At 49.6% G+C, this 22,628-nt stretch overlaps 1 long non-coding RNA gene across 1 annotated transcript; it reads left to right on the top strand.

The window, feature by feature from the left end:
* The first annotated feature begins 1,330 nt into the window (after positions 1-1,330).
* Positions 1,331-22,355, top strand: LOC135575549 (uncharacterized). Its single transcript, XR_010466519.1, has 4 exons — positions 1,331-4,245; positions 19,741-19,848; positions 20,055-20,258; positions 20,489-22,355. It is a non-coding gene; the product is annotated as an uncharacterized LOC135575549 (long non-coding RNA).
* The last annotated feature ends 273 nt before the right edge of the window (positions 22,356-22,628 follow it).

The following is a 22,628-nucleotide window of genomic DNA, read 5'->3' as shown; positions in this document are numbered from 1 at the left end:
GGGGAGGTTCCTGGCCTGGGAACAGCGCACAGCCCAGGGCAGAGCTGGTAGAGACAGACCCACAAGGGACTCGTTTCAACCCAGAAAGTCAGGTCTAATCTGAAGGGAAGATTTCTTTTTTACATGGTAGTTTATCTTGCCAGCCTTGTTCTAGTTTGTTATTCTTGTGTTCTAATAAAATGCAGCCTCAGCCATTAGGAGCCTCCAGTATTTTTTGCTACATTCATTAAAAAAATAATAATTAAAAAAAAAAAATCCACAAAAAACTGAGGCACGCCAATGTTCCAGCCCAGCGCTCCGGGATTGCGGCTGCCTGCCGTGCCCAGTGCCCGCACCCAGCCCCGCACTAGTGATTGGCGGTGTATGTGGGGTCAGAGTCGTGCTAGGCAATTAATTTATCCCAGTACTCCAACCTGCAATTGCTTTATACTGGCACAATCTTTAAGGTCCGTGTGCTCAGGCAGTTCTTTTCTGAGGAAGGACTGCAGCATCTGACATGTCTAAATGTACTCCTCAGTACGGGAAAAAAGGTGACCCTTCGTCCCAGGGGTGCATTAGCTATAGCACCTCGGACTGTGGTGTCGCTGGATCTTACAGGCTTATCTGGTCACTGCACAGGGGATCTTGGTTTTGCAGAAAAGGGTGTTAGTGCTTCAGCGTGAGGTGCTGTTTGTGTTGGGCACTGACCTGGGCTCCTGCTCAGCGTGAGGACCAGCAGGTCCTTGCCCTGGGGGAAAAGCAACCTTCCTTCCCCCAATGCAGGCACAAAGGAGGCCTGAATGGTTTTGTGTTCATTGCCATACTTTTCCTCACACATTAAAAGCTCTTTTCCTTCATCCGCTGTTTAAAATGCTACCAGGAGATTGCTGGCTGTGCCCTGCATTTGTCACTGGACAGATTCCATTGCTCATGTCTAAGCTCCTTCTAGGCAGGACCTCTGGGTGTTTCTACAGAAATGAGCTCCTTAACGAACAAGATGAACAGCCCTTCTGGCCTGGAGCTCGGTGATGTTACGTTGTGTGCAGCATAACACGATCTCCTACAACTCAGTTACATCTCGAGGCCTCTCTACACACCTGCTGCACGTTGGGTGTCTCGGGTGTGCTCTGCGGGCTGGACGGGGGAATTTGCTCAAAGCCATTGATGTGACTGGAGATCAATACACTGAAAATGGAACTATCAGTTTCTGTAAAGTGTGACATACGGTGGCATTTAAGGCAGAGCTAAGTAGAATTGCTTCCATTGCATTGCGCAGAATGCTGAAAGGAATTGATTTCAGCCCGTGAAGGCCTGTTCTTGTTTATTCAGTAGCTGAGGGGTGTTTTGGTGGCTGTTCCTGATTTTGAATGCTTTGTTTAGTCCCGTGTTTGGAGCACATGAGAGGGAGAATTGGAGACCCTCTGTAAAATCAAGCCAAGATTGCACGGGCAAGGAGGATTCAGCTCCAAAGAGTGTTAGAAGCTGGAGCCCAAAGCAGTATCTACGTTCTCTCTCCCTCTGCCAGCTCAATGCTCCCTCTGAAGTGAGATCTGCTCCAGTCAGACGGACAAATCAGGACAGCCTTGTTTTATGGGTTCATCACAAAACAACACGCTCTGGAAAAGCTGCTCGTAAAGCTGCCTGCCTGGCACTGCACGTCTTGGGGACTCGACTCAGGCTCCTTGTGTGAGGTGGCACTTTCATCGTCACCTTCCAGGATGCTGCAGGTGGAGTCTGACGGGAAAAGCCCTTATAAAACCTGTCTGAGATAGATTCTTTGACTACCAATGAGGAAGAGGATAAATGGCTGCAAATAGGGGATGCTGCCATCCTAACAATGCAAACCACGCATTCAGACAGGGAGCAAACCATGAGCAGTGACTGGGATCAGAGAACTGGGACTGAGATAGGAACTTCTCATCTTTCCGGTCTCTGCTCAGTCCCAGCCTGGGTTTGTGCCTGCAGAACATCGCTCGGGGCCCATGGGTCAGACTGAAGAACGGTGCAGGATGCGTCTGTCTGAGTCAAGACCCTAAAAATGTGATCCAGTGCCCTCTGGAGCTGCTGGAAAAGCTCCCAATGACTCTCCAGAGTGTTTTCTGACCACAGGCCCAGGTCGTTTGCTGACCGCTCAGCCATGCACTGAAGCCACCAGCATTCTTCCAGTTTTCCCTGCATTGCAAACAAGCCGTCACGATCTGCCTGACATCCCTGAAGTCGAAGCTAAGAAATAATTGAGCCCAAGATGCCAGACTCCCATTTTGTCAAGGAGATGGTGCATTTCAGTAACAGCTCAGGCACACAGGTGCAGTCAGAGGGGAAGCTCAAATAGCTGCTGCTGTTATCCTGTTAACTGAAAAGTGTAACTGCAGCCTCATGGGCAGGGGCAGAACATCACTGTGTCTTGAGATACTTTTTCTTTCTCATCTAATGATGATTTGCTCATCCTTTTGTTCAGAGGATATTCATTAAACAGGGAACAGGAGCAGGTGGCAGCACTCTAGTTCAACACATGCTACAATCCAGAGGGGACTCATTTCTTTGCTCAGTAAGGTTTGCATTTCCCATGTCATATCTGTTGCACTGTGTCCCTTTGTCCTCTAATGCTGTAGGGGCTGTCGAGCCCGTCGCTAACTTGGTTCAACAGACAGCTAAGAGTTGGTTTAGTCACAGATTTATCTCATCAGTCTGGGAAGTGCTCAAATCCCTCTTCAGGTGGATGTCCTTATCTCTGATTATGCACACATTTTTCTCCTGTATTTTGAGATGAGAGGAAAACATGGCTCATCTTTTGCAGCCCCTGAAGCTGGAGTCTCACTCCATTCACCCTCACAAAAGCCTGGAGTCACTTCATTAGTCGGAGTCGTTCCAGCCTGCCCAAAATCAGGAGGGAGCCGGGCACCAAGTGGGCTGGCAGCAAACCTCTGCTGTCAACAGCTGGAAAGAAAGGAAGGAAGAAAATCATCCACTCTGCTGACTACCTCCCTAACAGGATAAAGGCAATATTTTGCAATAATCTTGCTCAGAGTGTTTTCCACAGACATTTGCTCTGGTGTGAGCTGCTGTGCCGATTCAGCTGCTGTCAAGTATTTCCATAGTTCGAGTCTGCAGAAGAAGAGCGACATTAGTGTCAGCGTTGGAAAATTCATGCTTAGATTCACTGCCTCAGCTTGCCAGGGATTTTAAGGCCGGAACAGACCATTACGATTATCTACCTGATATCCTTGATAACCCAGGTGAGCAAGGTTCACACCAGGGTTTCCACATCAAAGCCAGAGACTGGCAGCTGAGCTGGGTGTTTGAAAAGGACCCTGGGCCTCAGTTCAAAAGACTCCATAACCACCTCTTGGTAACCTGGCTCTGGGATTTAAGTACTGCCACTGCCAATGTGTGACCTTTACTTCTATCAAAATGTGCCTAGTTTTTACCTACAGTCCTGCTATTTACAGATTTTACAGGGTAACTTCTATTAAGTCATATAATTTTCTGCAATAACAAATGAATCTACTATTTTTGCAGCTATGGATCATACCTGCTTGTCAAAAAAGGAAATTAGAAGGTATTTTACCTGACAAAAGATGAGTTAGAGCTTGCGGGGTGCCCGTGCCAAGTGCAAGGACATCGATGCTTAAAGCAGGAAAGCATAGGAGCTGTGCTGTTCTGGTTGGTGTGAAGATCATGATTGATACAGGTGTAATCCAATGAAGGAAAAATGATTGATATGTTTATTATTTGAAGTTCGGTTTCAACCATTTTGACTCAGCCTTAAATGCATTAGGCTTTATTTTCACTCGGGGAGACACTGCTCAGCTAATTGCATTTGGGGGCTGCAGGTTCTGAGAAGGTCCAGCTCCGAGGAGCGTGGGCTGCTTCCCAGGACGAAATGAGCCCGGCTTACGGCACCACGCTCCGCTCCTGTAGCGAATGATGCGCGGGAACAGGCGGCAGCAGCTTCCTTCTAAATGGGATATTGTTTCAAGAGAAAATTGAAATAGAAAAATGAAATATCTTTCGCTACATTTGTGAGGTTTTATATCCAAACAACCCCTCACAGTCGCCATCAAATATTTTGTCAGACCCAACCTGATTTGTCACAGCAGAAAAAGAATAAAAAATAAGAACATCTAGCAAGGGTTAAACAGCCTTTTAATGTCTCACTGTTGCTCTCTGACCTTCCCAGGGTTTTAAGACAGTCCTTCAGGAATTCGTGATTAACGTGAGATCTTCGTGGAGCAGCTCCTGCTGCAACACCAGCCGGTCACAAAGGTTAGTGAGCTGAGCCTTGGTCGCAAAGCCTGGGAGGGGGAGGAGGGACGGGATCTGAGCGGGTAAATGGGTAAATGGCTGCGAACGAAAGCAGGCGCCTTCAGCGATTCCTGCCTTTCCTGGCTTCCTAACAAATGTGTTCCGTTTGCTTTAAGGATGACACATCTATGACAGGGTTTCTTTTTAAATGCTATTTTGTTTAATAAATCATGTAAATTCCAGCATGTAAACTAGAGCGCTACAGACAGGCTTGTAAATAATTAATTGCTCGTTTGCATGAAGGGGGAGAAAATACCCAGTTGGGCAATGAGACAGGGAGCTGCCTGTGTGCCCTCCCGACGAATAAAAGGTTGGCTCCTAAAATCCTTGTGGCTTTGCTGATGTGAGGAGAGAGATGGCGTTTGTTTGTGGGGTTTTTGTGTGGGTTTGGTTTGGTTTTCTTCCTCAGGATGTTGGTCTGAAATAAGGAATCTAATATGTTCTGAGCTGGCTAGTAAGTATCCCTCTGTGTTTAGGCTTTGTAAGAGAGTGATAATAAAGCTTTTCCTGCACTTAAGGTTTTTTGTTTGGTTTTCTTAGTTGTTTGTTTTCTCCTGGAACCCTTTCACTCAACTTTCTGCTTTGGGAGTGCGGGGGTAGGGGGTGTGAGCAGCAAGGTGACGCCTTTGATAGCTGGAAGTTAGTGGTAGTAAAACCAAAGCTGAATGCACACGGGAATTATTAACTGATATGTGAACCCACACAGGCATCCTAAAACCCAGGAGCTGAACGTGTCTTTTTGGGGCGTTCTGTCCCAGCTTCAGTGGAGTTACGATTCTTGCACCGGTGGTGCCTTCAGCCATGGAAGGATTCAGGGCTTCAGAGAAATCTGTGTAAGAAAAGCACCGCAACATATTTGTCAGTATCTCAGAAAGCACTGACATCTTTTTTAGGCTTGAACGTCATGAACAATGGGTTTTCATGTTGCTGGGTGAAGTGTTAGGTCAGTTAATACTAAAGCTACATATACCAAAGTTTTCTGTGATGCTGGATCCTGTTCTCTCTCACTTGAAGCTTCAAGTCTTTGAACCCGGTATAACAGTAGCCTCTTATTTCAACAATAAAAACAACTAAATAGGGGGTTACACAGACCGAAAGGAAAAGAAATCTGCTTTCTCTTTGCAGGTCTTTCTGCATAAATGCCTCTAGACACATTAAAGTGAAATACGCCAGCCAAAAGCACTACCTTTGCGGTTAAATTGCCATGCTGTGATATATTGGTCAGAATCACACCATGCTAACCAAGCCACTTACTGGAATATCTCGGTGAAAATAATAAAATTATCCAGCAGCAAAACACATTAGAATGAAAAATTTACTGTTGCCTAAAGCAGTCCCTGGCTGCCCCGGCCCCTCCTGGCCAGCCCGTTGCCGCCTCTTCAACTGCAGCCGGCGGTTCCGTATCGCGTGTGTGGGTTGTTGGCACTGATCGGAAGCTGGATGTGGGAATGAATTGTGGTGCCATGCCGGGCTGCCTGTAAAATGGGTTGTTTTTAAGAAAAACAGCATCTGCGAGGTATCTTCAGCGTAACAGAGTTGTACGTATCAGCGTGGCAAAGCTTTGCGTTTCTGCAGTGCTGAGTAACTAGGGATTTAAAGGCAGTATCTAACCATTGATTAGGGTGTGGCTAATTATGGCACAGTCTGGTAGGTCAGTGCTGTTAGCTGCTGCCTTTAGAGGACAGAAATAGGCTGGGGAGGTGAGCTGGGGACAGAGCAGCTATCTGGCAGGGCTGTGGTAAGAGCGGACACCCCCTGTGCATGGTATGGGATCAGTCCTCTGCTTTGCACACCCAGCTGGGGGTACAGCACCCAGAAGTGCTTCTCGACCCCTGAGGTACCTGTAACGTGTCCCTTCAGACAGGCGAAGTGTCCCAGCCAAGGGGAGCAGTGCCAGGATCGCTGTGCACAGGGAAATGGAGGTGGGGAGATGTGCTTTGTGCAGAGTCCGCGGCCCCAGCCTGATGCATTCACAGCATCCTCTGCAGAGTTTTCCTGATGAATTCCCTTTCTTGGGGAGTTTTGACATGCTGAAGCCTGTACTCTGGTTACACAAATACCCGTGTCTGCTTCTCTATAGCATTTTGTGTGGTGTTGTGCTTTCTCTATTCCCTCGTTCCACCTGCTCTTCCAAGGGGACCACTGTCCTGCCAGTGAGATCGGTCTGTTGCTATGGAAATCTTTGTCACAAATGAAGACTTCACAGCATGGCAGTGGTATTAAAACCAGACATTTACATATGCCTCCGGCTCCAGGGGGATTTGGGTCTCATCACTGACTGCGGTGAAGGATGCAGCTGCTTTCCTGTTCCACCCAAGCTGGTGCGAGCCCGGGGACGCAGGGACCTGCAGAGGCAGCCGGGGAACCCTCCCCGTGTTGGGCGCCTCTGGCATCCCTGCTGGGATGTGGGTCAGACACCCGTCCTGCAGCATTCCTGCCTCCTCCTCAGAGCAGCTGGAGCTTCTCCTCTGAAGTGCTGCAGAGCAGCAGCGTCAGACCAGCAGAGTGGAGCTGGGGAGGAGTGCTGGAAATGGATGTGTAGGGAGAGTAGTTGTCGAACCCAAACGTGCTGCGGGGCCATGCAGCCTCCTCAGCGTCAGCGTGGGGGATTAAATCTTCCCCCTGAGAAGGGGTTGGGGTAACGGGAGGAATCCAAATATGTCATCTTCACGCTACTTCCCTCTAAGCGTTGCTAAGTTTAGCTGTATTGCTTCCAAGAGGAGCTGCTCATTTAAATCCCAGGGCCTGGCTTTGAAAATTTCAGCACGTCCCCTGTACTGCAAAATCAAAGCTTCTTCCCTGCTGAATACACCTTTGATCAGAACTGTGAGAAATATTTGCAACCATGTGAAACTTGAATGATTTGGGGTTTCATTACACACTTGAAACTCAGACCATTTTCATCAAAGGCATTGCTAAAGTTCACCAACCCTCTAACAGAACCTTTGATGGTTTATGGCTTGCATTTTGTGTGAAACTCGCAGGTTTGCTAGACTTTTTTTTTAAGTGAAACTAGCTGAAAGTGGCTTTGACTGCATTTGGAGAACTTGGAGAAAAAACCAGCCATCCAGATTTGGTTGCGTTTGCAGCTGCCGCGTGCTGGAATCTTGCCGTAACGGGTAATTCTGCTGAAAGCCAGTGGCTGGGGGAGAAGGCGGCAGAGAACACTGGTGCACTTGACCCTTGTCAAGATTTCCTTGTCCTCCACAAGCAAAGCACCAGTACTCTGTCTTAATTAGGGGTGTGCTTGGCTTGATCAAAGCATCATGCTTTGAAATGCAGCACTTGCTTTCAAACGTGAACTCAAATGGCCCCTGTCTGGTACTGACAGTGCTGTGAGGACAGTGATTGCTTCTTTCTCTACCTTTTTGTCCTGTTGCTTGACCACAGGAGGCAGTTCCCTATTGTCCCAGTGAAAGCCGCGGTGCATTGCAGCACAGTTCAGAGCCCTCATCTGTGGCGCAGAGCTGGAAATAAGGCCCGGAGAAGCACGGCAGCAGACTGGATCTTGAGACAGAGGGTCCTGTGGCTTTGACGGGCACCCCACGGTGCTTTCTCCCGTGGAGAAGCACCAGCTGTGCAGGGACACCAGGCAGAGCTCTCTGTCCCCGAGCTGTCGCCCCAGCAGCCGGGCTGCTGCAGCACAGGGAGCTGGCACATTTCAGGGCAAGCTGGAAAACTTGAGCTTGCTTAAGGTGCTGATATGCCCCATGATTTAGGCGCGATCAGGGCCTGTTGCTGAGCTCTTCTTCCTCAGACCTGTCTGAGAGCAGTGAAGCAGGCACCCAGGGCCGCCCGCGTTGCCTCTAATGAGGGCATCAGGGACGCCATCTCCCCATTGCGGATGTTAATGTGCAGAGCAGACAGCAGCAAACAGAATTTGCATCAGCTGAAGTGACGTGAGAGCAAAGCGAGGCCACGTGTCCTCGTTAGGAGTTTCAACAGATAGGGCTGAAAGTCACAAGGGACAGTGAACTCTGCAGGGCTTGTTTAGTTAACATGGTTACAGCCCCCCTTTCTATCTTCTTCGTGCATGTCCTCTCACATTACAAGAGTTCTTTTCTGCTTTATGCCTTTTCCTTGTTTAATACATCAGAATGAAAGCTACAGTGACTTAGGGCATCTAATCTTCCTAGTCTGACTCCTCCCAGCACTGTACTAGTGCTGTGAGTGACCGCTGCTTCGCACACCAGCCAAACGTGACACAGGAAAAACAAGCAAGGGGCAGGAGATAGGCTGGGCCTTACACCACCGCAAATCCAAGGCTGAACTTGTTGAGTCTGCGTCGGAGCAGGCGCTCGGGAAGCATCATCTGTGTCTGTGCCTGGTGGATCTCTCTGCTGCCCCAGAAGTCACGAGAGGCAGATGGTGTTGTGGAATCCAGGCCAATGCTACGCAATGTGGACACGACCAAAACCTTTTTCTCTGGCATTGTAGTGAGATAAAAATGGGGGCGGGGGGGTGGGAAATAACAAGTCTTTAGCTGCATCTGAATGAACTCCCCGTTGCTCACTTCCAGTTAACGTCTGAGGACCGCTGCACGTCCCCAGCAGGTCTGGAAAGCTGCACATACTCAAGGCTGGAAAACTGAGGAGGTGCAGCAGATTGGGAGGGTTCTTGTTCATGTGTGTGATGTTCCAAGAGCGTTGAGGTCTTTGCATGTGCTGCTTGTTGAGCGTGGGCCCTGGGGGTGCAGCCGGCCCACGAGGGGTCTGCACGAGTGTGCTCCTGGCCCCTTACACCCCGCGCTCCCGCCTTGGAGACGTCCCTTCCACAATGAGGATTTGTACCCAGTGTCTGCATGTACACACAGGCGGTGCACAAATATTACCGTGGGGGTGTGGGGTTTATGTGTGGAGGTAGGAGTCAGATGAGGATAAATCATTCTGCAGATCGAAGAGCACAGGGAAATGCAGGCAGCAAATGTAAAAGTAGAATGAGGGGCAGTTATTGTTAGAAAGGCTGCTCTGAAGTGGTGGGATGAAGAGGGAGGGTTTCGGTGTTACCTCTGGGGTGTGTGAAGGAAGGCACCTCGTCAAAACAAGCTAGAGATGTGAGGGCACTATGGGCTTCTTAACCTGGCAAGAAACACCAGCAAAAAGGTATAGGACATGGTCCAGCAACCCAAACTAACAGTTCACTGTGGATCCTGGGTTTTTAGAACAGAAGCCCTCGCTGTCACCTCGTTACTGTGGATGTTAGCCGAGCTGATGAGATCAAAGCCAGCAAGGGACTGGCTGCCCAAACTGCATTCCTGCTAGATCATGACCTAAAGATGGGATTTGGCCAAGCAAGGGCTGAGCAAGTAAGCAAGGAGAAAGCAGCTGAGAAGCTGTGGTGAAAGGGAGAAGGTCAGGCATGCAGGAGGGAACTGGTGATAGCGGTGATGATCCCAAGACAGCTGGGGTGCCAGGAAGGCTGCTAGGACTGATTGGAATCAGGATATGAAATCTGGGGCTAGGAGAGAGTTTGTGAAGAATGTGAATAACCTGGAAAATGCCAACTAACATTTACTGTCATGGCTGCATCCCTGAATGACACTGGATGTCTATGTCAACAGCAGCAAAGGGCGATGAAAGGACATTGCACAACATTGCATGCGTGCAGGCTGGAAAAGGGGAGAGGGCAGCGAAGCATCTTTTATCGGCTGCTCAGACAGTGCCGTGTAATCCCGCATGTGGCAGTTCAGGCTGAGGCCACCCCAACCGAAGCACATAGCTCATAGCTGCGCCAGGTTTTGTGTGGGTGTGCACGCAAAACGTGCATCCAGATCAGCCGCGATGTGTGTGTGCGGTTGCTAACTAGTGTGTGCAAACCATACGGCATGTGAGAGCGAGTCAGCACGAGCATTGTCAAGGGGACAGTTGGAGAAACAATCCTCCCCACCCACCGTGGGCAATTTGTGCCCTACCTTATGCCAGAGAAAAGAAATTCAGAAGGAGCTACAAGAAGAGCAGCCGGTCCACAGGGAGATGAGAGCCTGTCAGACTTGGAGATTAAATGGAAGCACGACAAATCTGGATCGTTCCTGCCAAAATCAACTTTGATTACTTTATAATTCAGCATGTGTTACCAGCTCCTATTATTAGAAAGCCAAACTTCCTCCACTGTGGGAAGAGGCTGAGATGGAGTTTTCTAGCCTGGTGTAAGTTAATTACAGTACACATGTTAAAAGCAGCATCTGTCTTAGTCAATCTAGTTGATTATTGCAGCACTTTATTTTTAGTTATCATCAAGGTGAAGGATGACACTAATATAAGTGGAGAGCTTCCCACAGATCTTGCTCAACTGTGTATTCTCTAAAACCAGCTATGCCAGATCTGGTGGGACCTTCTCTCCTGGAGCTGGGCCAGGTGAAGCCCTTGATGGACTTGTTGGAAAAGAGTCTGTGTAACATGCTCTGACTACAGAGTTACAACAAAGATACTGAGACCTGGCTATTAAAATCAGCTGCGAAAACACTAGGGCTGTTAGATCTTTGTGATGCTTCACTTCTGTTCTGAGCTCCCTCTGATGCAAGTGTTTCTGGCCTCACGACTGAATGCTTTGATTTATCATGTAATAGCACCCTGTTCTTTCCCTTACACCTAATTCTGCTGCCTGGTGTTGTTTCAACTTCTGGACAAGATCTGGGATGTGTGAGTGTCAGGCTGACTCTGACAAAGCCAACAAAAGCCTGCCAGATGAGTTTTCTTTGCCAATGTGGGAACGACTGAGAGGTCTTGAGGTCTGGCCTTGGGTAAAAGCAACAGCTCCTCCCTCGTGCTTCAGTGGGCTGGTGTGCTGCTGGTGTAAACAAGAAACTAAAAGCCTTGAGCAGAACAAACCCTTCCCTTTGTGTTTTAAGGCAGCAGCCCCCAGGCCAGCAGCACTCGGGAAGCCCAGGTAATGGGCAGCCTGGAGAGCCCGCAGTCTGATGGCCATGACTGTCTCCGGGATGCTCCTCATGGACCTGCTTTGTGATCCAAGTTAGTTGGTGCTGGAGAATGGGAAGAGCATTGACAGATCCTGTGTTAGTTCTCATAAGAGGTCTTGGCTTTCTCAGCTCGTGTTTAGAAGAGCCTACTGTTGGCAATATGTCTTCTGTGTGCTGTTTCAGCAGAGGTATTGCAGGTGCCAGATGTGGGTTTGTGTGACAGACGGGTACACAGACACCTCCTGCAGCAGATCTGGGATCTGTTTAGCAGATCAAAAGGAAATCTAAATGGGCTGACTAGCTGTGTGCCTGCAGCAGCAGGGTGGGCTGGTGCTGTCTGATAAGAGATCAGACTTCCCTGGCGTTTGTGCAAGGACCATTTCCAGGGTGGGTTTGTCGTTCTTATTCCTGTCTTTTGCTTTGATGCTTATCTTTCCAGAACTAGCAGAACAAAATGTAGCTGGAAAAGTGATGCCTGAGTCTTTACCGTAAAGGTGTGGGCACAAGCACCAAGTGCCTCTTGCTTCTCTGGGCCCCCATGCCAGGACTTAAGCAAAAGCAGTGTCTTGTCCTTGGTTATGGTCCTTGCTGGGATGCACTGACCTTGTTCACCTCCCTCCAGCTGTGAACCCAGTATTGACTCATGGTTCACGTGTGATGGGCATTGCAGTTTGCTCATAGTAAGAACTGACACACCTGATGGTACCATAGCTGAACGTGGTCTCCAGGTCACTCTGCAGAGATAAGAGGTGTCAACATACAGGTCAGGTATGAAGAGAGGCTCTTGGAGTACTTCTGACTCAGCTGGAGCAGTAGCTCTTGAAATACTTCGAGGAGTAATCCTTAAATACCCAGAGGAGCCACTAGCTGGCTTTCCAGAGAAAATGCAGGCAAATTAGGCTGTTTGGGAGAGGAGTTAACGTCCCTTGAGACACCAGCAACATGAGACACAGTAGCCCTGTCCCCTTTAGTTCTTCCATTTAAAGTGGGCTTGGGGCCCATGCAAAGGGTGTCTCCAGGATCAGTACCACAGGAACAGCTGGAGCAATGCAATCTTCACAAGCACTGGAGCCGATGTGTCCAACTCCCACTGGCTACTGAGGGAATGTGTTTATTATTAAACAATTAATGGTTGTAAGATTAGAAAGAACTATTACTCAGTGGAAGATAGCTTCAAAAGGTCACAGTTGCTGTGTGTTTACTCCCAGGAGGTCTGGGAAGCCACTGTGGTATGAGGGATGGAGAGCACCATGCCCTTGCTCCCACCGCCTGCACGAGCCTCGTCTTGCTGCACCTCATCCAGCTCTGCCCATCCCTCCAGCCTTGCTCTGGGGTGACCCGGGCATGAGGGGAAACTGTTTCTCCCATGGCTCGGCTGTTCTGCGGTGGGTGGCCACGGTGGCCAGGGCTCCTCTTGGTGCTGCAGCCGCTCAGCACGCCAGCCATCCCGGGCAGGCAGACACGCAGCTGCTGCTGGCGATGTGTGTGTGCACCCGCGCACAGCGGGGGCATCAGACGCAACTTTGCTGTTCCTGTAAGCCGGGAAGAGTGACTGGCATGGTGAAAATGCCTCTGCTCAGCGTGAGTCTTTGTAGTGCTGCAGCCGGGGGATAAAGTGTTCAAACGCGCTCCCTGAGGGAACCTTCTCCCATCTGACGGGAGCTGGAGCCCTTGGCAGGGATTCCTCACCTGGGACGGGATGCCTGCCCTCCTCCTCCGCTCCCCACCACGGTGAAGAGGCGCCGGGTGAAAGCCAATGAGAGATTGCTTCTCATTTGGTAACAAACAACTTCCAAGCCCATCCAAGAGACTTTCAACTTAACCGCTCTCTTTGCTCCTTTCATGTCTCCTCTTTGTTTGGTGAGCGCACTAATGTAAGCTCCAAACAAGCATCTGTACTCAGAAGACGTGAACAAATAGGGAAGGGATAATAATATCCAAAGGTTTTACAGGAGAGGTTAAAAAGGGAGCCAGACTACAGAGACTGCTGAATAGTGGTTTGCTTGACTGATGTTACAAAGGCAAAAGAAAAATCCTTGGAAAATGCCTCTGAGCAGTGATTGCTTTCTCAGAAAAACCTTTCAATTAGGCATGAAAGGAGTCTTTCCAAGCTTCTAAGATGCATTAAAGACATTATTATGAAATAATTAAGCTTCATGGGATGACTTGAGATCCACGCCGTCCCCTACATCCCCATCTGTTGAGGTCTTTAAGTAGAGCCAATGTAACTGGTCTTAACACCCCTCAGACCCTTTGGCTGGTCCTGGCTCCCTGCTGCTCTGTCCCACCTGCATGTAGTTCACACCGCCCTGCCTAAACTGCCCAGGAAAGGCAAAATGAGCTTTGAGTGTCAATAGCATCATCCTAAGGTCCAGACCTGCACAGCTGGAGCCCTGACAACACTGACTCCTGACGTCGGGATGTCCCTGTGACCTCGGGATGCAGCAGCGCTGCTGTCCCTTGCCCAGGTCTGTCACAGTGCACACACAGCGCAGGGACCACCCAGGTACACATGGTGGCCAGCAGCTCTGTGCTTCTCCAGGGGTCTTTTGTGTACACTGAGCACTGCGCTGCTGAACCCAGAAATGACAAGACTGGATTGACTCATTCTTAAATCCATTAAGTAGCTGATGGGTATCTTCTCCTATTCATCTTTTCCACATTTGCTCTGCTGCTGAGAACTAGGAGCCAGTGTTTCTTCAAGCAAATGTAACACATGATTGCGTGTTTCTGGGAAGCTCAACAGTAAAGATTCAGTAGCTTGAAAACCCACAATGGTGCCAGTGCAGAATTTGAGGTATTTTTTAGAGTAAGTCCTTTTTCTTCTCCCTTCCTGCATGCTCCATGGAGACCCACTGCCTGCCCAGAGACGCACGGGCTGGTCCGGAGCAGCCCACGGGTGCTGGGACGGTGGGTGTCTGCCGGCAGCGGTGCCGGAGCTGTGTCCCCGTGGGAAGGCTGCCCGAGAGCTGGGACTCGTAGGCATGGACATAGCTGCGTGAGCAGTGATGCACAGGATTTTCTCACTCCCACTGGCCATCTGATGTGTTCCCCCGCAATGAAACCCCGGCTCACACTGAGGGGATGTGGCAGGGTCAGACTTGCACCCTTGGGCAGCCGGTGCTGGTGTGTGTGGCACAGGGGTGGCCGCCAGCCCTGGGACAGCAGGTGCCATTTTGCTGCCTCGTGGCCCAGAACCCTGTTTTCCTCCGGAAGGCAGCGTTGATGCAGAGAAGCAGATCAGTGTCCTTCCCACACTGGAGTGTGATGGAAGTGAGGACTGGGCACTCCTTGGCAGAATGTGCTGAGACACCAGGGTGCGATCGGGTCACTCGGGACAGAGACAGTGATGGAGGGGGCTCTTCATCCCTGTCTTGTTCGCTCCGGATCATGAAGAGCTGAGAGCCAACAGCACGGAGCTCCTTGGTTATTCTGTTTTGCGGTGTGACCAGCAGCAAGGGCTGAGGTCCAGTCCTGCAACTGGTTATTCCAAGGTCCCAGGGTCACTAAGGAGAGAAAGTGCTCAGAGAAAGTCAGCACAAGTAGCTCAGGGAGGCTCGGTAGTAGTTGAGATAAAGAAAAGTAGTTTCACTATCAGAAGGGCAAGAAACCTTCTTTTTCTTTTTAAATGGAAGCCGCAAGTCTGAAGCAAAGAATAAAATCTGTGGGCATGCTCTAAACTCTCAGAATTTGTGGATTTTTTCCATGCTTGAATGTTTCATGTCCCTCTGCTTGTGCAAAATGAGCTAAAGGTTTCAATCCAGCTCCTGGTGGGAAAAGTGCTCGCATCACAACTGGCACTAATTGGCTCCCTCGTTAGCGGCCTGGGAGCGAAGGTGAGGAGCAACCTGCCAGCAGCCTGAGCGTCCTGCCCAGCAGCTCGTGTGACGGGCTGGGAAACAGGACCTGGTGCTTTCCCTCCTAACTTTAGACTCACTTTCTAGGCCTGCCAACTTAGCATTAAATTCTCTTAAATTTTGTTTGCGATGGAAGTGTCACCCTGGCAGATTAATTGAGCTATAACATATGCAAAGTAACGTGAAAAAAGAATGCAGTTGCATTACCCAGTGCTAATGCCGCAAATAGGCACCGCTACCTGCAGTGATGACTGTCTTGAATGCTAAAGGATCGCAATCCTGGGTGCACCAAATGAGCCATTTTAATGGGGAAAAACCTCACGTTAGGCTCACCTACAGCTGAAGGAAGTGGAAACACATCTGGGAAGTGGTTCTGTGGTGAGTGCAGGGGTTCATCCATCAATATTAATAATAACACATAAAACTGTGGCTTGCATATTATCTCCCAATGAACAGGAGACAAAGACTGAGTTCCATGTAATTTAATTTCAATTAGTGCATTGGAGCTTTTTAAAGAATGGACTATATATTCTTCTACAGTTATTCGCAGACTATTAAACACAATGCAGAAAAAATGTTATGTAAATGAGAATTATCTTATTGGCTTTAGTATCGTTCTCCCTTTTCCTTTCCCAGGTAATTGGGTGGGTAGGTGCTGGGAGAAAACAGAGGATGGGAAATGTGAATAATGAAATCTCTGCAGCACTCTCTCCCCTTGGATGCAGAAACCCAAAATATATGTGTGTGTCAGTTTAATTTAATTTGCTGTTAATTAGCTAAAATAGTAGCCTTACCTTCCTTTGCTTTCACTGCATTTCTGTCCGGGCTCTCATTAGGCAGCATGATAAAGCAGGTGCTTGTTAAAAATACTGTAAGTACCCATTTACATTACAAAGCTGCTCCTAGAACTTGTGGTGAAGGGAACTGGAGGCTTGTCCCTGGATACAGCTGCTGGGAGAAGGGAAGCAGCATCTTGTTTTCACATATTTAAACTCTAGAACACTAATTCCCAATGCTAATAAGACCAGAGTTTAAAATACAAGGTGCAGAAGCATCCAACGAATGAGTAGGTGTGCAGCTTCCTCCAAAGCGAGGTGGACGGCCGGCATACAGAGCTCTGCCTGGGGGTTCAGGTGTACTCACCAATTTCAAATGTGCATAAAGGACTAAATCTACACAGGGTTTGTATGGAGATCATCTTTGAACGACCATCATTCAGAAAGGAAGTTCCCAGTTATTTAATTCAGGCCAACAAAGGAAGCATCAAATCTAGGGTTGACTTTTATCAGCACAGATAAAGCTGGGAGGGTGCAAGCGGTGAACAAACAGGGAAGAGAAAGAAGAGGTGGGAGAGAGGCAGCAAGGGGCATGGAGTGAGAATGCAGAATAGGGTGCTGTGCTTTCAAATATTGATATGGAACACGTATAAATAGAAAGCATGCTTGTGGAGCTAATAAAGGTCTTGTTTACAAGTAAGCAGAGTGATTCATTAAGAACGGGAACAAGCACCTGCTCTGAAAATAAGGAAAAAATTAATGAAAGCACCGGGAGACTAGAGAAAGTGATTAGAGTACCAGTGTGCTCGGGGAAGAGCGAAGCTCAGCACCTCCCACGTTCACCCGCGGCGTGTCCGTGCCACGGGCGGAGCTGCCAGGAGAGCGGGTGCTGCTGCGGGTCGGTGAGGGCGGCACCAGCAGCTGGGGAAGAGGGTGCCTGGTTCCCCGTGCTTTTATTCCAAGGACTGATAACTCCAAGAAAAACAAAACAACAACAACAAAAATGCCATCTCCTTTCTCATTTGTAATTCGACAACTTCTCCTGTTCCTTCTTTTCATTTCTCCAACTAAAGAAAAAAATACAGACAGGAAATAAAGTCAAAACTCCCTGGCGAATAGCTGAGTTCCACTTGCGGAGCAGAAGCCCCCAGCTGCGCCTCGGCTCTGCGGGTGTGGGGGATCAGGTTGAGGTGCTCTCAGATTAAATCCTTCCTTGCCTTCATCTTCAGAAAGACCCACCTCTTTGGATGTGCTCATGACCCCTCCTTGAGGAGGAAGATGCATTTGGTAAGGTTGTGAGACCTTGATACTGGTTAAAGAGGGAAGATGGTCAAATAGCCTCGAATATGGGTGTATATGGAGGGTAGTAAGAACGGCTATCTGTCTTCCCTGGACCAGCTCTTCTTACCAGAGCATGGAGGAATTGCAAAGGGTGTTACTCAGTGTGGGAGAGCTGTTTTAATCCCCTCCAAGGTGTGCTTTGACAGAGCTAACGCCACTCGTCTAGCGCTCTCCTTCCCAAACACCGCTGCTATTCATCTTGGTTCTTCTTTCGCTCAGCAGGGCTTAGAAAAACACCATGCAGAAATCACGCCGGTAGCACATCACCATCCTTGCTGTCTGCCATGTGCTTTCTGCCACTTGCTGTCCAGGGGTGTGACAGCTCTGCTCCTGGCACCCCTATACCTGTCACCTGGAAGGGACAGACTTCTCTTGAGTTTGGTACCAGTGAAAGACAAGAATGTTTCCCTGTTACATTGGGAGATCTCCTGTTAGCTCCCTGCCGGCGAGCCCTGCCTGGTGCAGACTAAGGAAACAACTCAGCTGTGACCCCTGGGAGAGCTGTGGCTGCTCCCAGGAAAGGGTTTGAAGCTGCCAGTTGGTGAACCGGGCTCTTCACCAGCCTCATGGGACTTCTGAGGTGAGGAGAGTCAGATATGGACCTGGGTAGCAGCCTCGAAGCGAACATTTGCTTCCCGTGGGGAGCAATGCAGTGATCACCGCTGGCACACAGTGCCCTGGGAGCCAATGTCGGATCCCTCATTTTCTCACGCACTGGGGCACTAGGGAGCCCCCTGCCCCTCGCTGGCCTCTGCCTGCTTTCTGGCTGGGTTCAGCTGTACCAGCACACGCTGTTTCCAAAAAGCCTTCAAGACAGTTGCAGCAGATTTATCTATGCAGTCAGTTTAGCACAGGTTTGCTCCTGGGACCAGCTAAACTCCTGCCTCAGCTGGAGCTCTGCACGGGGAGAGAAGCCCAAGCTTTGATCGCGGGAGCTGCACTGACAAGCTGCTGGCAGGGCTTGAAGCATCCCAGACCCACCTCTCCTGGGCTTCTGCAAACTCCCCAGCCAGGCAAGCACGTGGTGGTGGTGGCACTGTCTGCTTCCACATTCCCCTGCTCCTGGTTTGCTGGGACCGTGGCAGGTCACCGCCTGGCTCAGAGAGAGGGCAGCCCTGCCCCCGCGCACACGGGGTGGAGAGGGTGTCCTGCCATAGCCGTGTCCCACAGTTAGCACTGAGTGGTCCTGATGTCCGCGACAGGCAATCGCCCCGTGGCTGTTCAGCAGAGTGGTCATGTTGTCAAAAGCTATGGGAAGGTGAAGATGGGCTTGGCCTTTCTATACGCTGCCATCGGAGATGGGTTTGAAGGGCAAACAGAGACTGAGCTGCCCAGGTCTCCCATAACCGCCCAGTTGTGAGGACAAGGTGTAAAGAGCCCATTTGTTCATTCTGCTGGTATGATCTGATGTCGTGCTCTGTGTTTAGCAGAGAAGCTCTTGCCCCTTGAGCAGTGTTACGCACTTTGCAGTTACTTCTTTAAAACGACTTAGTTATACATTTGCTACATCTTATTTTGAATTCTCTTGAAGATCAAGGACACTACAAAGCCAGCAAGATAAAATTAGCATCTGAGCTGTAGCCTTTGTGTGGTGTAAGAAATGCAGATCAGCCTCACTTGTAGTGAATGCTGGAAGGTGATTTTCGTTTATGCCTCTTTTCAGCAGACCCAGTTCTGCCATCCCTGCTTGTTTTGAGTGTCACCACAGCCCGTAAGCTGTGCCGGTAGTGACGCTGCTTCCAGTTTATCCCTGGTAGTCTGGTTCCACCAAGAGCCATTCGGTGTTGCCCTAAGTACCAGAATACACATAAAGGAGATGGGCCCTGTCCCCAGAACATCAGCAAATATAGGAAATTGAAAACAAAACTATTGGAGTAGAATAAGGGAACAGGGAAATGGCCATGATTGAAAAGAAAGAACATGAATAAGGGGATTGTATTTCAACCCTCTAGCATCTGTCTAAAACAAACACCCCTGAAATGGTTTGCTTGGTCCCCAATTCACTCTCATTTCAGCCTTTCTGCTGTTATTTTACATTTCATTTTCTCGGTGTTTTCAGCTGAAAATAGTCCCACTCCAACAAACTGCTGGCAGCGTGCTTTTCCTCTGCTGCAGGCAGATCGCCCCCCGCTCCTCCCCAGCGTCCAGCACACGCGCGTGAGCTGGACCAGCAGCGCTCGGCGCCCCGGAACGCTGTCCTCCCGGGATTTACGTGACAGCAGTTTCTGTGAGTTCCGCTACCTGTCCCAACGCAAACCGCAGACTTGGGGGGCCACCCACACGCTGCTTCTCACCGCCTGCTTCCCAGCTGATGTGGAAGCTCTAGGAAAGTAGAATGTTATTTGCCACTTAGGCTTAATAATTACAAGATGTGTTTTTTGGAGGAAATAAAAAATAATTTTCACTTGCAGTCTTTCCAATCTGTTTTGAATTGGGAGTCACTCAGGATTAGAAAGTATTTTCTCGTTAGAACAAACATCACAGATTTAAAAACCTCTGCATTTAAATTCCTCCTAATGTTCTTTGGCTTGAACAAGCGAGCTCTCACCGTCCGTTTTAATTACAGCATTTCCGTGGAGTTTCGGCTGGGCAGGTGCGGACAGCAGGTCTCCGAGGAGCCGACATGGTCCAGCTGGGAAGGGGAGCACTGGCCGGGAGCTTCAGCAGAAGTTTGGTGGGTTTGTTGTTGTTTGTTGTTTTGTTTTAGGGAAAAGTGCTGGAGGAAGCACAAATTAACATCTGCCTAGAAAAACGACCCCTTGCTTCCCACGGGCAGAAATCCTGCGTGGTCTGGGAGATGCTGGCTGGGGGCGCTGGGTTCTCAAAGGGGTTGATCCTCATTTCCTTGAACCACTATCAATTTTTCTCTTTGTTTTGCAGGTCACCAGCACGGGCTCCGGCAGCCGCACCGGTTGCTGGCGCAGCCCTCGCACCCTGCCCCGCTGGCACATCCCGCCGTCCCCATCCACTCACTCCCGGTTTTCTCATTGTTCTTCAGGTCCAAGGTCGGTGTTTCCCCTCTCTCCCCAGCCAGCTCCCGCAGTGCTGGATCCATTTACAAGTGCACAGCCACTGGAATCTCAAGTGAGAAGGATCTCGTTGTCTTTCTTGGGAAATCGACCCTTTGAGGGGCCGGGTGATTTGGATGAAGGCTGCGGGGCAAGGGTCTGGCGGGTACAGGAGGGCAGCGCATCCAGTGCTGGGAAAGGAAGTGTGGTTGAAGCGCATTCCTTTCCTAGAGAATGGAAACAGCAGAGGGAAACACGCTGGTGCGGAACTGGCTTATTTAGCCCCTTGATGCTCTTCTTTTCCAGCTACTGCCTGGACAGCACCAGTGTCCCCGCTTCCCTCTATTCCCCAGGAACGGCTTGGGGCACCACGAAGAGAAGGAGCTGGTCCCTGCATCTGCTTCAGCATGCGGCTCCTGTGCTGGCTGGAGCCAGGGCAGGACAATCATAGAATCACAGAACGGTTTGGGTCAAAGGGACCTTCCCAGCTCCCCAGTGCCACCCCTGCCATGAGCAGGGACATCTTCACCAGCTCAGGTTGCTCAGAGCCCGTCCAGCCTGGCCTGGGATGTCTCCAGGGATGGTTCATCCACCACCTCTCTGGCCAACCTGGGCCAGGCTCTCACCACCCTCAGGGCAACAATTTCTTCCTCGTGTCCAGCCTGAATCTCCCTCTTTTAGTTTAAAAAACTAAAGGTCCCAAAGGCCAAGAGCTGGCAGACAGTGAGAGCAGCACGGGGCTGGTGTTTCTCCATAGTCAGCGCACACGTTGAAAGAGAAACAAGCTGTGGGATCAGATCTCACTGACAGAAATCAGATAACCCTGGTAAAGTAAGAAACTTCACCTGGGTTCACACCAGCGTAGTGTCTGGTTTGTTCCCTCCCTCCTTGAGTGATGAATAAATGTGGAGACAGTTAATAATGAAAGACTACTTCAATAAGATTTAGTCTTTATTGTTGTTATGCTTCCATCATTTGTCAGGCACTCGAACCAGAGGAAACGTCAGTCTGGGAAACGCTGCTGATACCTGTACGGTAGCAGATCTATCAGTGTTGGTGCCCGGGCACTGGCCAAGCGGGGGGCAGTGTGACCGGGGAGGTGTCACCATGTGTCACTGGCACTCCTGTTCCCATCCCTCAGGACAGTCATTTGAAGAGCAGTCACATTTACTTCATAGCTTCTAAACAGCATCGCTATTGGAGGTGGGCAGTGTTTCTGAGCCCAAAATCACCTTGATAGGCAATGTGGTGTTTTCAGGATGAAAATGTTGTCAGATGGACTGTTCAACTTCCAAAATTCAGGCAAAGGTGTTTATTCGGAATGACCTTTGGGTAGTATTCTTTATTTGCTAGCCACTCCCCACCTTGGTAATTGGTTTTCTTTCTTTTTAGAGAGAATCCTATTTGTGCTCTCTCACCTTCACGGCTGATGAGCTGCTAGGTATCCTGGCTGAGGTGGAGTGAGCGCTTAAGAGCATATCTGTGATTTTCTCACTTTGATAGCAGTAAGAAAACACATGAAAATATGCACAGGTTTTGTTTTCAGACCGTCTTCTGCTGCATGTGGTATGCGGTTCCTGGAAGAAAAGGCACTTGGATACACAGAGTAGGTGCACAGGAACCAAAAATAGTGCCAATGTCAATGTCACATCGCGCAGGTGTTCTGCACCCGTGGTGGCAGCGTGCAGGAGACCGGCGTGAAATGCGCAGCCCTTCCCCACAACAACAGCTGTACGGGTACATCACGGCCACCTTACAGGTTTCTGCTTTTTGAGATGCTGTTCACTGTGTTTTCCCACTTTAAGGTGAAGTCGGATGAGACCCGGCTCCCCCCCCCAACATCCCTTTACTGCTTGTAGACTCTGAGATGGGGCCGAAAGAGAATCTGAGAGCGGTGAGTTCCGAGCTCAGCGCTGCTCACCCGCCTCTGTCATCCCACCGAGCTCACAAATTGGTGTTAACACGTCCTGGAAAAAACACCATATATAAAAAGGGAACCTGGCTCACACGTGGGAGCAAACCCGCTACTGGCGCTGCGGAGCACGGGTCCGGCAGGACCACCCGTGCAGCCAAAATCCAAAGCCCATCAGTGTTCAGCCCCCGGCAGCACCTGCCCAGAGCAAGCAGGACAAAGCTGCCTGTTTAGGCAACTTATTTTCTTTAAACATCATAAAGCACCTATGTATTTTTTGTTCCTCTGCTTTCAGAAATCTGCTTTTGCAGAAGATCTTTTTTTGGCTTGTTCTTTAAATAGCTGCTTACAGTGCGGCCTCATGGTGTAGAAGGCACAAATAACTTCAGAGCCTTTGAGACCCACCCTCACCCCCTCCACTAACAATTCTCTTCAGTGGGATTCATAAAATCTATTATTGTTGCTGCAGATTGGCCACAATGTGACTTTGGAGAAAATTCTTTCTGTGTTGACACTGTTGCTTCATTGTTATTC

Source organism: Columba livia, chromosome 16 (genome assembly GCF_036013475.1).
Source record: "Columba livia isolate bColLiv1 breed racing homer chromosome 16, bColLiv1.pat.W.v2, whole genome shotgun sequence".
NCBI classification, from domain to species: Eukaryota; Metazoa; Chordata; class Aves; order Columbiformes; family Columbidae; genus Columba; species Columba livia.
This window is presented reverse-complemented; position numbering and strand designations above follow the sequence as displayed.